This window comes from Capsicum annuum, chromosome 1, assembly GCF_002878395.1.
Source record: "Capsicum annuum cultivar UCD-10X-F1 chromosome 1, UCD10Xv1.1, whole genome shotgun sequence".
NCBI lineage: Eukaryota > Viridiplantae > Streptophyta > Magnoliopsida > Solanales > Solanaceae > Capsicum > Capsicum annuum.
Genome location: NC_061111.1, coordinates 140,499,559 through 140,512,436, shown reverse-complemented (window position 1 = coordinate 140,512,436; position 12,878 = coordinate 140,499,559). Strand labels below are relative to the sequence as shown.

General features: G+C 32.3%; 1 long non-coding RNA gene and 1 pseudogene across 1 annotated transcript; both read right to left on the bottom strand.

The window, feature by feature from the left end:
• Positions 1-1,703: 1,703 nt before the first annotated feature.
• LOC107858396 lies at positions 1,704-2,419 on the bottom strand (annotated as a pseudogene).
• Positions 2,420-9,821: 7,402 nt separating this feature from the next.
• On the bottom strand, positions 9,822-10,936 carry LOC107856162. The gene is made up of 2 exons (XR_001670496.2): positions 10,585-10,936; positions 9,822-10,234 (listed from the first exon to the last, which is right to left on the bottom strand). It is a non-coding gene; the product is annotated as an uncharacterized LOC107856162 (long non-coding RNA).
• Between the last annotated feature and the right edge of the window lie 1,942 nt (positions 10,937-12,878).

Genomic DNA, 12,878 nt, shown 5'->3' with positions numbered 1-12,878 from the left:
TTCTTGTAAGGGTTAATGTCTCACTACCTATCCCTTTCATTCTTGTAATTGTTTGTTGTTGTTCTAGTAAAAACCGTGGGTTATTGTTATCTCTTGTTATTGTTCTTTTTATATTGTGTTCATCACGTGTTATCGCTACTGTTTTGGTGTAGAAATACACCTTGTGATCCCCTGGGTGTTCTCGGTTCTTTTGTGTTTTAGCTTCTGCCGAGAGAGTGTTCTTGTTGAGCTGTCGGTTTCTCTTGTGTTTGTGTCTTATTTTTGTATTGGGGGTTAGTTCGGCTATCATCAGTTGAGAAAACCTTCTCAACATGGCAATACTTGGTTTGGTTTCTGGAAGATCCATACTCCTAACAAAATCAAGTTCTTCCTCTGGAAATTCTTCCATAACAAGGTACCTTCCAACTCTCATCTCTCTAAAATAGGAATCTCTATCAACAAGGCTTGCAAAAGATATCCTCATGAAGAAGAGAACTTTAACCATATCTTCTTTGAATGCATCAATGCTAAGAAGATTTGGAGGATCTCATTGCCAAAGCTGCACCACCTTCCAAGCTAAAACCCATTAACTTTCTATCTTTGAGTTGCTTTAGTACCTGGAAGAATGTTCGAAATGAAAAGTATGATAAACTTCTTCTCTGGGATGAAATCCTACCATATTGTTTATGGAAAATATGGATAACTAGGAATATCAATAACTTTATTGGCGGAATGTATAATGCTTCCTTCCAAGATGCTTATACACAAGCCGTCAAATTCTCTCACATTCATTCTGATGGCAGCCACCCTCAAACATTAACCGCTATCAACATTAAATGGATCCCTCCTCATAGAGGAACCTTTAAACGGAACATAGATGGGTCTTGCATAGGAAATCCTGGTAAGGGGGTATTAGTGAGGTGATCTGGAATCACAAAGGTGACTGGATGTTAGGTTATTCAAAAAGCTTTGTTCACGGAATTAACAATCTCATGGAGTTACTTGCGTTGTACGAAGGTCTAAGAATCCTAGATGTTCATCAATTAACTCCTGCTGAAATCAACACGGACTCTCAGGAAATAATAAAGATGCTTAAAGAAAATCGTGATCTCTATAACGGTATTCTTGATGATTGCAGGTGCAGGTTAAGAAGGTTGGGTAATCCAATCATACGTCACTGCTTTAGGAAAGCAAATATGGTGGCGGATTCGTTAGCAAAAATGGGAGCAAACTCAACTTTTTTTGATGAAGCAAGACTTTTTGAAGTTCCTCTAGTGTGTGCCCGTAATGCTCTATGGACAGACATGATAGGAACTACTATTCAATGAAGTGTCAGATCTAATACTAACGGTAGGATAGACCACAATAATCGAGTGTTTAAAATCAACCCTGGTTGATTAACTGAAACTATGTAACTATATTATTGTGCTCCCTTTATTATCTATTAAGCATCTTTATTACCAAAAAAAAACATTTAGCACTTCTTTTGAACTTGGGAACTTAGACGTTTCTACACTAATTCTTACCAATAGTGTAGTATTTCTTCTATTCAGCTTTTTTTTTTGTCATTTTTGTCATTGCCTTTGTTTTTTTCTTCATGGTAGGACATAAAATTAGTCACTTCATGCAATTCAAGGAAAGCAAATAAACGTAATTTATAATTGAATTCAAGCAACTAATGGACACAATAAGCATCACATAAAAAAGATTCAAAAAGAACAACTTCATATATCGAAAAAATATGCAATAAATCCAGCCGCCTGGTGATCAGCAATTTTGAGAACCACCAAGAAAAAGTCGTTATCAACTTCTCTTGTGTCCTTTACTCCTAACACCATATCTTAGATAGCTTTGGGTCAATCTCATCCTTAACATCTGTCTCAAACCACCCTTATTTGTACAATCTAACACATATATCACTCATCTAAAAAGCCTCAAAATGCACTTCGTCAACACCATCCTCATTCACTTTAAGCTTCACTATAGTTGTGACTCACTCCTTCAAATCACCATCCGCATGTTATTCAGCTGCCTGTAGAACTTCCACAGTTGACATTGTCTAATCCTTCCTATCTTAACTAATTGTCTGTGTAAATATAAACCCCACTTTTCTCATCCCTAATCCAATAGCTATTGCATCCAGCAATCTCTCCTCATCAAAATCGCGTAAAAGCAACAAACTCTTCTTTGTTCATTGCTGAGGCAGCTCGTAGATAAAATGCACTTCTAAGTTTCCCTCAGGCAATACCATACGTAAACCCACCCTTTTTTACAGCAAAGGCCAGTGTTTCATTAATATAATGATGAAACACATAGCCTCATTGGGGTCGAAGGAAACTAGCTCATAGTGCGGATTCTCTTGTATTGTGACTCGCATTTGTTTAGCAATCAGGTATTCTTGTATTCTTGTTTTTGCCACGTTATTTTTTCTTCCTTCCATCGCCGCGGTCGATATTTCCTGACTTATCTTTCATAGGTTTCTTTTCTGCTTTGGTTTATATAGTAGTAGGGAAGTGTAACTTTTTTCGTTCCCCTACTTTCAATTTTCAAAAAAAAAATGCCCACATTTCCTATTTGATCAATGGTTTTCTATACAATGGAGACTTCTTAAATAACTTATGTTTCATGCAAAGTATCATCAGACCTACAACTACTCCTCTCAGTATAATTTTCGTCTAAATACAATATAATTCAAATTAATTTGAATTAGAGGCACTGGGTATCAGATGACTTTTGAGATGAACTATACACTAAGTAAATATTAAGAGCACACATAAGATATTGAATTAGAAGAAACTTGACTGATTTCTCCAATACAAGTTATATATAGCCAGTATGCTTGTCTGACCACTAAATTGATCTTTCACTCAATTAACAAACAATTGATTAAAAAAAATAAAGGAAATTACAAACACAGAATCTGTTATAATTAATCACAAAGAGTAGAGAGACCAACCAACAACACAATCATCTTAGTATTTTGCAATACAAGTATTTTGCAATACAACTTGGAAACTTGTGGAAATAACAGGATACATTACTCCTGAGTACATTGAAACAGGTTCAACGACTTTCAAGATGGACATTTATGCCTTTGGAGTTGTATTGTTGGAATTAGTCACCTAAAAAGATCCTGTAATTTTAGAGCAAAGTCAAGAATCGCTAGTGTTTTTCTAGCTATCTTATGTGTCTCTATTATAAAAATTAAAATAATAGATAATAGAAAAGAGGTATGTATGAGGGAGCGAAAACGCAGGTGAGGACGGCGGGAGGAGACTCAGAGCATTTCACTGTCCGGACAGGATTGCATCAGGGATCTACTCTTAGTCCCTTTTTGTTTGCGTTAGTAATGGATGTGTTGACGCGGCGTATTCAAGGGGAGGTGCCGTGGTGTATGCTCTTTGCAGACGATGTAGTTCTGATAGATGAGACTCGAGGGGGTGTAAATGACAAATTAGAGATGTGGAGGCAAACTCTTGAGTCTAAAGGGTTCAGGGTGAGCAGAAGCAAGACAGAGTATGTGGAATGTAAGTTTAATGACGTGAGGCGGGAGAACGAGGTAGTAGTGAAGCTGGAAGCACAGGAGGTATGTAAGAGGGATAAGTTCAAGTATCTCGGGTCCGTGATCCAGAGTAACGGTGAGATTGACGAGGATGTCTTGCACCGTATTGGGGCGGGATGGATGAAGTGGAAACTCGCGTCGGGGGTGCTGTGTGATAAGAAGGTGCCGCCCAAGCTTAAAGGCAAATTCTATAGGGTGGTAGTCCGTCCGGCCTTGCTGTATGAAGCGGAGTGTTGGCCAGTTAAGAACTCCCACATCCAAAAAATGAAGGTGGCAGAAATGCGGATGTTGCGCTGGATGTGTGGACTGACTCGAGGGGATAGAGTTCGGAATGAGACTATCCGGGAGAAGGTTGGTGTGACTTCAGTGGAGTGTAAGATGCGGGAAGCACGATTGAGATGGTTCGGACACGTGAAGAGGAGGGGCATGGATGCCCCGGTCCGTAGGTGTGAGAGGCTAGCGTTGGATGGTTTTAGGCGGGGTAGGGGTAGGCCGAAGAAGTACTGGGGTGAGGTGATTAGGCGGGACATGGAACAGTTACAGCTCACCGAGGACATGACCCTAGATAGGAAGGTCTGGAAGACGCGAATTACGGCAGAAGAGTAGGGCCAGATTGGGTCGCTAGTGTAGGGAATTACTTGGTGGGGGTTTTTTTTTATTTTTTATTCCCGTTATGATTCCGTATTCAGTGTTCCATGCTTATTACGAATCTGTGTGCTTTCCTCTGCTTTCCTCTGTTTTATATTCCTTATGGGTGCCGTATTTATGTTATGTCATCTGCTTCTGTGCTTTACTATGTGTTTGTGTGATATCTTGTGCCTTGAGCCGGGGGTCTTTCGGAAACAGCCTTTCTACTTCATCAGAGGTAGAGGTATGGACTGCGTACATCTTACCCCCCCATACCCCACTAAGTGGGAATACACTGGGTTTGTTGTTGTTGTTGTTGTTGTTCTTTGAATGGACAAAGATGCTTGCAAAGCATAAAGAAAAATAGTAATTATTTAAATCGATGAAAAAAATACATTGCCTCTAAAAATATCGAAAATAACTAAAGAAGTAACTAAAGTAAATGATTCCTGCATAATGTAACAAAAATTATTTTAAATAACCTATACCATCTGTCGTTTTAACATACAAAATGATATTAAGAAAGCATCACCTAATAATTTAAATTAAACAACAAATAAAATAATTTAAAGAGTAAAGCATCTAGTAGCCTTGAACTATGATCAAATTTGCTATGACACATTCCAGCTTTATAAGAGTCCTATTATCTACTCTGAACTCAATTTTAGTGTATTTTTGTCACCTTTTTAACTGATGTGACAGTTTTTTACCTGACGTGGCACCTTTGATGTGAGTCTCATTTTTATGTAATAAAGGGTCATGTCAGCACAAAAGGGTGACAAAAATACGCTAAAATTGAGTTCATGGATAATAGGAGTCATATGAAGTTGGAATCTGTCTAGCCACTTTGACATAGTTTCGAGGAGGTACTGAATGCATATCTCTAATTTAAATAAGTAATTGTATGAAAAGCAATAAACTACTACGTGATAAATACAAGGAGAAAGTCATCATTTTCATCCTAAAATATATCCAAAAAGTCAAAGACACACCTAAACTATTGAAGTGACTTAATACACACCTAAACTATGTAAAAGTGAACACTTTTACACCCCAACGCACATACAATCACTCTCATGATGGGAGGTGTTCTGCACTCGACACACATCATCAACATGTCACTGCCACGTCAGATAACATGTGAAAATTACAATAAATAAATTTTGTGTCATTATTGCTTCTTCTTCATTATACACCATCAATTCACCATTGAAGAACCACCATTGAAGCTATCATCACCTACATCTCCATCACAAATATTTTCACAAAATACCATCAAATCCAAAGTTACACCAAAATATTGTTACTATTAAAAATCGCAACAAGTTTTTACTAAATTTCTTAGCTTGTGAAAAATTTTCATTTTGACCATAGTTGTAGATCTTTCATGGGAGACAACTTGTTCCTATTTATTTTTCTCCTTTTGTTAATAAATTATTTATGTGTTGTTCCACCACTATCAAAAATACATAAATTTACTTTACTTTACTTTACAACTCTCATTTCCATCATAATAATGCTAAAAAAAACTCAAATCTTTACAAGAAAATTTTAAGATGACCCACAAAAAATTAAAATCAAAAGTCACATATTCACCTCAAAAGTACACTATCACCATTGTTATTATCGAAATTCAAAGCAACAATCACCACAAATTTTTACATTCACCGTCAAAATTACAACATTATCATTTTCAATCATCAAAAATAAAAACATACCCACTACTAATTTTTTCATCAATCACCAATTTCACCATCAAATAGTGAAGAATAAATATTTAATTAGTAAAAAAAATAGATCTAACGAAGTACAATAACAAGAAAAATGGAGAAGAGAAGAGGGACAAAATGAAAAAGAAAAAAGAAAAAGAAGAATAGGAAAGATATCAACGGAGAAGAGGAGACTATGATTTTTTTTTGGAAGAATACATATACAGACCCCTTAACTATTTCACTTTTTCCGTATAGGCACCTCAATTAAGTCATGTACCTATTGAACCCTTTACTCCTTTACAAATTGTTTCAATTGAGCACAATTGTTGATGTAGCATGGCATGTGTAGTGCACTCTCCACTTGGAGAGTGAGAAGCCATAATTAATCCAAAATTAAAAAGAAAAAGACAACCAATCAAAAAAAGCCACATATAAAGAATTTTAAAAAAAGGGCTAAATACATATACAGGTCACTCAACTATTCGATTTTTTTCGTATATACACCTCAATTCGGCCAGATACCTATTGAACTCTTTACTCCTTCACAAAAACATTTCAATTGAGCACAATTACTGACGTGACGTGACATGTGTAATACACTCTCCTAATGGAGAGTGAGAAGCCATAATTAATAAAAAAAATTAAATATAAAAAAACACAACCAATCAAAAAAAGACACATAAAAGTAATAAAAAAACACATAAAAGGAATAAAAAAAAAAGGAATTAAAAAAAAGTTGTCATCCTCTTCTCCATTGTATCCTTGCCAATCTTCCATCATCTACCTCTTCCATAAATCTTAAACATATCATTTTATCATCTTCGTCCTCCATAAATCTTAAACATATCATTTTATTTCTTCAAATTGAATTTGAAATCAGTGATATTTTTTATATACAATAAAATTAAATTAAATTAATGGCTTTTTCCTCCTTCCTTTCCTTCTTCCGATTGCAAACAATCCATCTTTAATTACCCAAATTTAAATGCCCAAAATACACTAATTCATGGTAATTTTAAATACCTAAAATACACAAATTCGTTTGAAATTATTTTTGGGTATTGTTTTGGTGAAAAAATGAAGGAGTGAAGTGAGATTTTTTCTTTTTTCTCACTAACAAATTACAGCTTTCTATAATAGTGTGACTCTTTATGATCAAGCACTAACAAATTGAGTTTATACTGGCAGTGTGATCCTTACTTCGACTAGATAGATGTCCCCATCCTGATTGTTCACCTGTATATCCCACCCCAAGGTGTCGTGGGAGGTGTGTCGACGGGAACCAAAAATGGGAGAAATCAAAGCATTATGTTGTCAGTTCATACAGGATCAATCGTAATACCCGCATAATCATGACAAAAATTTATAAAACCGGACCAGTTCAGGTCTCTTTCAGTGTGTACCAAGTAAGAAGGAGAAATTAATAGTGCAAAATTTCTGGTATTGTCAATTGTTGAAGTAAGGCGTATTTGTTGTCTCTTATTATTAGTAACACTCAATGACTGAAACGTGTTGTCAATAACAGAATTTTGCTCACTACAAGTCAAGAATTTACAGACATGTAACAGAGAGAAAAGTGAAGAAGAAGATACCAAAGGGGTGTTTGGAAGAGGAGGGGGGAGGGGGGGAGGAGGGGGTGGGCTTCAGTGGGGTGTGGTATTAATGATTTTTTTAAAATATAGATTTAATTATATTAAAAAATTATTTTTATGATTATTTTATGTTAAAATGTCACGTGTCGTTATTTAATTTGTCAATTTGTCATATCATTAGCGTGTGTATTACACGCATTTGACATTTTTTGCCACGTCAGTAAATTGGACTCAATTGAAACCATTTGTGAAAGAGTAAAAGGTTCAATAGGTACCAAACTTAATCAAGGTGCCTATACAAAAAAAGTGAAATAGTTCAGGGATTTGTATATGTATTCCGTAAAAAAAAAGATTGAAGCAGTCATGGAACCGTCAGCCATGGTGAATAATTATACCTTCGAAATAAAAATTACATTCTTTAAGCTTGAATCCTTCTTAAAAATCACATTCTTGAAGTAATGAATTTATGGAGGTGATGGCGATGGTGGTGGAATTTCATCAACCATAGAGGGTAAAATTTAAGAATGGTAAAATCACATTCTTAAATAGGACATTGACTTGCTTGATAGAGAAAAGAAATTTAGAAACCAAAATAATCTTTTCTCAAGCAATTTACTAATTTTCACCGATTGGCCAAATCCTTTGAATCTCCCTTGCCTAATGAATTCATGTTTTCGAAATTCTTGGTTAACCATCCATAATTGAACAGTGGTTTCTTTTTTTTTCTTCCACCGGAATGGATCTAAAGGTCTTTGTGGCTGGTATTTGAGGTTGAGCTGGTCGATATTACTTTTCATTCTGCAAAATCTTTAAAATTATTGTTGTTGTAGTGTTCTCTTTAAGGGAAAACATGTTAGCATGATTTGTCTTGAGTACAACTTCATTCGAAAGATCAAAACCCTTGGATGGTCATGTTTTGCTTAGGCTGAACCATCATTAAGATCTTTTTATTTAGTATTGCTTGTGTTTTTTCTCTTGGTTCAAACAGAAGTAAGAAAATGGAGGACTCCTTGAAACTCTTTTGGTGAATTATCAATGGTTCATAATATTTGATGCATGTCGAATTTGAAGCTCCTTATGTTAGAATTTTTGAATGTTACAGTTCATTCTTGTCAGTTCAAGAATTTTAATTGGATTACAGAAATCAATGGTCATTTATGAATTATCTATATATATTACTAAACTATAAAGCTGGCTTGGCAGAGATCATTTATGAATTATCTATATATATCAAATTTTTACTGCTAATAATATCTTAAATACTTTCAAATTTTTCTCTAATGAATGTTGGGCTGAGGTGTTCTTTTTTTCTTTTTACTAAAAACTATTTTTGAAAAGTGAAAAAGTTAAAAGAGACAAAAAAAAAATAATAGAATTAACGTAAGAAAAAAGATGAATGATGATGGAAGAACAGGGGTAAAGAAGAAATTGAGTATGTTATTAGTTAGGCTCCAATGGTGGAAAAGATATAAAATATAAAGGAGGAAGAAGACACAAAAAGCAATTTACTTCTATTTTTTTTATTTTTTTAATCTTTTTTTCTTTAATGACAAGAAATTTTATGATTGGTGATAATTTCCACGTCATGGAAGGTGCAATTCACGTGTTCAAGATTTAAAAAATGCAGGCATTGAAAAAGTGTCACGTAGGACATTTGTGCTCAATTGAAACCATTTGTGAAGGAATAAAGGGTTCAGTAGGTACATGGCTTAATTGAGGTGCTTATAACAAAAAAATCGAATAGTTGAGGGGCCTGTATATGTATTTTGCCTTTTTTTTTCTTTTCTATTTTGATTTTATTCAAATAGGAATAAACAATGTTCATAGAAAATCTGCAACTAATACTCTCTAACAATATCTATCAAACAATAAAGGAATAAAATTTTAAGTATTGAGCTTAAATTAATTTTTTTGTTTTGTAGCTTTACCTTACAATTTCTTTAAATTCTTTTTTGTTGGTAAAATAGTCCATGTGACTATATTTTAAAAGAAAAAAAATAAAAAATGCATTTGTTTTCTTTTTCTTTTTAGTTTGTTGTCATATTGGGTGTAAATAAATTTATTTTTACATAGTTTAGGTGTGTATTAAATCGTTTTAATAGTTTAGGTATGTGTCGAATATAATTTAAGATGAAAATGATGACTTTTTCCATAAATACAACAAATTAAAGTATATTCATCTGTATTTCCAGACGGAGAAAACAAAATGGTGTGAAGAAGTAACATAGTACTTCATGAAATTAGGCATCTTCTAAGTTGCTACTGTTGGCCATCGGAGTTGCCATGGAAATCCAAGCAGAAGTTAGCATGAATGGAGTAGATCTATAACCTAAGCAACTAAAAAGAAAATCATTTAAGAGCAGCGTGATATTCACTATAAATCTTAAGTCAATTAATATTATCCACACCAAAATCCTAAATTTTCGAGATTTGACGAAAAAATCTAAAAGTTCAGGAGTTGCTGAAGCTTCTCTGTAGTGGCCGGATTTAGTGCGACAATGAAGTTATCATAATTGACCGCCTCATCAACTACAAGCTGATTAGGAGACTTCTTTCATGTGCTTTGAACCTTTTTTCTTTTCCGTAGTTGTTTCATGCTATTTGCGAGTTGTGAGAATGTTTGACACGATTTTCAATGCACTCGGAAGTGATTTGGGGGATTTCAGACTTTCAGAGGCTTTTACTGCCATGAGTTTGACTTCGGTCAACATTTTGTATTTACTCTTCAAAATTAACATAGAGAAATCCTCCTTCGTCCTTTTCTGCAAACGAAAAGGAAAAATCACAACACAAATCTGAGATATCATAGTGTTGGATTTTAATTTGGACTCCAAGATACTTTGGTATCAAATATAATTATATATGAAATAATAGATGGGACACATAAACGTAATTAGTTTTGAGTGAGCATTAGTTATTCTTAATTCTGATTATTACGGCACAAAATTTTCTAATTTTCTATAAGCTTGTATTAAAATAAAACTACAACAAAATAATAGACACACAAAGCAACAACAAACTGGGATTTACCAGATGCAACAAGAAGAAAAGAAAAAATAAGGAATTTCAATATATGGTAAAAAAAAAAAAAAAAAAAAAAAAAGGGACTAACCAGAAAACCTCCGAAATTCCTGTTAGCGAGAAACACAAAGCGGCTTTGACAACAAAACATTTGTGAGTGAGATTGGGAATTTATAACTTCTTCTAAATCAAAAAGGAATGAAAAAGTCAAATATTATAGAACTTCTGCAACTAAAATGTAGGCTAAATATAAGAAATTACTACTTGGGTTTTTCATATAATATCATAAAACTTTATCGTAAAAGAGAAAGGCTAAATATTAGGAATTAATAACGGATTTATTCATAATTTAAATAGTTATTTTTTTTCCTCTTAAAACTATCATTAATATAGGAGCTGATCGTTTTTTTTTCTTTTTATTTTTCTTTGGAAAATTCATGTATACATTAGGAATTTAGTTTCCTTCCCATTTATGAATGCAACCGGCTTTTTAATTAGCCAGCTTTGTTTCTTCCATTTTTTTAAAAAGAATTTTTTCATGTATTTATTAATTGTATGAAAAAAGTGAAAAAACGATTTTATCTATTATGGATACTTTTAATGAAGGATAAAAAAATTCAAACAACATTTAAATAGATATATATATATATGAACATAATGAGAGTTAATTCCTCAAAATATCATTTAACTTGTGTAAACATTCCTACTTTTGTTTCTTTTAGAATAATATTGTGACTAAACTATGCACTTCTTTTTATTATAAGGTAAAACTAAGAAATTGTTAAGGATATGTTTGGAGGACCACAATGAAAGTGAAATTAGATGTAATTACACAGTCCAATTCTCAATTAAGAATAGAGAATTAGGTGCAATTACGTGATGCAATTACAAAGTTACATTTTATTTTTTATTTTTAAATAAAATTTAATATCTTTTCTTTTAATTTTTTTATTTCTATTATTTTAATTTCTTTTTATTTTTACTTTTTTTCATTGTACATTATTTGTCTTTTATCTCTTTTCTTCTTATTTTTCAACTTTACTTCTTATGGTTCAATATAATTACTCATATTTTTTTCTTTATTAAGGCATTATTGAATTTTTATAATTTTTATTCTAGTGTTTGAATTAAAATAGTATTTTATTATTAAATGAGATTATAGACTTATGTGTTTTTCGTTCTTCTGAATTATATTTACTCGTCGAAATTTTATACAAGAGTATTATATTTTTCTCTTGAATTTTGAATTTATGTTTCGATTTATTTGTTTTAGTATTATAGACATGCTATTTTATATTGCATGTCACTGTAAATTGTCTAATAACATATAATTTCAATTTTTCTATGGCTTTCTAAATATGTCCTTAACTATTTTTTAGTTTCACCTTATTTTGGAAAGACGCACATAGTTTAATGACAATATTTTCCTAAAAGAAATTAACAAAAGTTCCTTTAGTAGAATGTTTGCATAAGTTCAATGGCAATTTAAAAAACTAACTCGACAATTTGAAGTGACATGCAATATAAAATAACAAGTCTAGAGTACTAAAACAAATAAATTGAAACATAAAACAAAACACAAATTGAAAATTCAAGAAAAAAACACAATACTCTTATATAAAATTTCAACGAGTAAATAATTCAAAAGAAAGGAAAAACACATAAGTCATCTCATTCAATAATGAAATACTACTTTAATTCAAACACTAGAATAAAAATGCAATAATGCGCTAAATGAAGAAAAAATATGAGTAATTATATTGAATCATAAGAAATAAAGGTTGGAAAATGAGAAGAAAAGAGATGAAAGATAAATAATGTAAAATGAAAAAAATAGAAATAAAAAAGAAATTAAAATAATAGAAATAAAAAATAAAATTAAAAGAAAAAAATAAAATTAAAAAAAGAAATAAAATGTAACTTTGTGATTACATCACGTAATTGCACCTAATTTTCTATTCCTAATTGAGAATTGAACTATGTAATTACATCTAATTTTACTTTTCTTGTGGTTCTTCAAACATATCCTTAATAATTTCTTAATTTTACGTTATAATGAAAAGAAGTACATAGTTTAGTGACAATATTATCCTAAAAGAAACAAAAGTTACTTTAGTGGGATGTTACACAAGTTCAATTACATTTGGAGGAATTAACTCAACATAATGATGCAATTACATTTCAAAATTATCAGTGGAAGATTTTCTTTTATGATTTCTGGCTATTCTCCTAAGGTACTCTAGATTGGAGTTTTTATATAATTCTTTATATGCTTACTTTAATTTGTTTACTAATTTCATGGATGGGAAGCATGCATCATAGTTATTTTCTGATTAATTTAGACCTTTTCATATGTTGTTTTTATGTTATTTATCCTCACTCATA